Here is a 2,776-nt window from a genome sequence, read left to right on the forward strand (position 1 = left end):
AAAGTAAAAATTGGTAGTAGAAAATTAAAGCTTTTGAAAAGCTAACACAAAATGTAGCAAAGTAGACTATTTTTTCTAAAGTAGTTGAATGATTTGGCCCTTTTCTCCCTCGATTGGCAGCAGCATGATTCAAGTATGGAGGTTGCAAACATTGAGAAGGCTCTTGAAGCTTGTGAAGATAATACAAAACAAGTCAATTTGAATAAGACACTCATTTTTTCACATTATGGAAAGACCATGTAAGCTAGATAGCAAGAAGCTTGACATGCGAACCTTTTCCATGGGATTTTACTTCATTATTTGTGATGCAAAGAATGGAAGAAAGATTGTTAAAAAACTTCAATGTTGTTATTAATTCTTTTTCTTGGGTTGTGTGAGGCAATGCTTTGGTTGTTTCTTTTCACATCGTGTATATATCATGGTTAAAAAGGAACTCAAGACCCTTAGCTCTTTATTTTGAGGATGTCATGTTCTATATTTTGCAGGTTTGAGAAGCTACAAGAGGCATTCTTGTTTCTCTTTCATGATTAGTTTGCTAGTGTTTGGACAAGTATTGTTAAGAGTTTCTAGCTAAGATTAGATCTTAGGTCATACATCCTTCCAACACTCCTTTCTTCTCTTGTCCTTGGGTTGTGTTAGGTGTATTCACCAAACATCACTTGTGTGACAATGGCACCTTACGAGGGTGGGGCATTGAGCATATCTAACAACTTCACCTTCTTTGTAGACCATCGAGCTTGGATTTACTTCATAAATAAACCATGTGATATAGGATGGATTGTGAGATGGCTACAATAATTTGATTTCATTGTGATCACGTGGAAAGGAAAACATTGCTATATGGTCAATCCTATCTCCTGCATAGCAAGTAATGAGTAAAAGCCTATCATACACACTTGTTTCGAATCAATTAAGAGATATATATTTAAAAATGACATCACCCCATATTGGGCTGATGAAATAGTATAAAATCTTGAAAAGGGGCTACTAGAATGCCTCATAGAGAAGGCAAGGCTCACATGCCTTCTTTTTCCCAACCCTATCAAATGAGCTTTATTCAACTCTATAGATTAGGTCAATTTGGCATTTTGAGGAGATGTCTTTGTGAGCATGAAGTAGAGGATGTGCTTCAAGAAGCTCTTTAAGGAATTACAAGAGGTCACTTTGATGCAAATACTACTACTAGGAAAATTGTACAATCATAGGTATAGTGGACTAGCTTGTTCAAAGACATGGTAAGATTTGTCAAGAATTGTGATGAGTACTAGTGTACTAAGGTGCCAATTCAAAAGAACAAGATGGAGGTCATGCTAATCATAGCACTTTAGCTCTTTGAAAATTCAAGTGTTGATTTCATGAGATCCATTAGCCCAATAGCATAGTACTTGCGAGCATGATACATCATAGTTGCCACAAAATAAATGAAAAAATGGGATGAGGCTAGGGCTATCAAAAGAGAGCAAGTCATTTGTAGATTTGGCTATCCCATTGAGGTTGTGAGTGACCAAGGAACACATTTTATCAATCAAGTCATTGTGTATTTTCTCTTAGTGTTCCTAGTCATTCAAAGGAAATCAACTCCCAATTATCCTCAAGCTAGTGGCCAAGCAAAATTAACAAATAAAATACTAATGAATGTTCTTACCAAAGTAGTCTCAATCTTTATGGTTGATTGAGGTAAAAATTTGATGGTAGCTTTATGGGCTTATAGAACGACCTGCAAGACAATCACATGCCAAAGACCATTTAGATTAACTTATGTCATTGATATCATCATGCTTGTAGAGTTTTTTATCCCTAGTCTTGAATAGTAGTGGAGTGGTGAGCAAGGTATATAGTGACCATTCAAAAATGTTAAAGACTAGATTGGCAATTACCATATTCACAAACTAAAATTTTTTAATTGACCTTTTACAATCAAGTATAACAAATTAAAATTGAATTCTTGTAAGAAGAGTTTCTTCTTTGATTGGTTTAGATTGCATCAAGAAAGACTTGGACAATTACATCTACATGCTTCTCTACCATGTATAAACGTTCCCAATCTCTTGAATAATTTTATACAAGGTTTAAAATGGCATGCCAACATTTAACGCAACTTTCATAGCAAAGGGCCTACTTAAGCATGACCTCCATATGTGCATGGAAGTAGCACCATCATTAACCGTTATAAGCATACCTTAAAACATCTACCTTTAATCACAATCCATTGTATGCCATATTATCTTGAGTGAAGTAGCCTTATCATTTGTGTTGTCTTACTATGATAACTTACTCAATTATTCTATTTAATTAGTGACTTCTACTACAAATGTTTCTTCTAGACGATGACTCCATTATATTGGTACTATAGTACTCTATTGATCAACTAAAGTAGCAAAAGGAGCTCCATTTCATCACCCTATATAGTAAAATGCATAGAGCCTTGCACACATTGTTGAGCACCTTCAAAACTTCAAATTAATAGAAAATTTTGATTGCTAGTTTAAAATATCATCACATTGATATTTTTTCCTTACCTAAGGCAATTCATAATGTCTCTTGTTGGTTTCATGGTATTTTCCTTGATCTAATTTGTAGTAGGTTTTCCTTTCCTGATTGTGCATCCGATTTTCTTATTAGGCTTTCTTCTTCCAAGGTATTGTCATTTTACTTATGCCTTTCTCTTCTACTAGGTTAATCCTCCACAACCTCATAACTATTTATAGACCCTTCCAAACACATTGTGAGCTAGTGAGCCAATTCTCTTATTTGCATATTAAGTGTACAAACTAGT

The sequence above is a fragment of the Lygodium microphyllum genome, chromosome 22, assembly GCF_053477565.2.
Source record: "Lygodium microphyllum isolate KBCC chromosome 22, Lygodium_microphyllum_v1.1.10, whole genome shotgun sequence".
Lineage (NCBI taxonomy): Eukaryota > Viridiplantae > Streptophyta > Polypodiopsida > Schizaeales > Lygodiaceae > Lygodium > Lygodium microphyllum.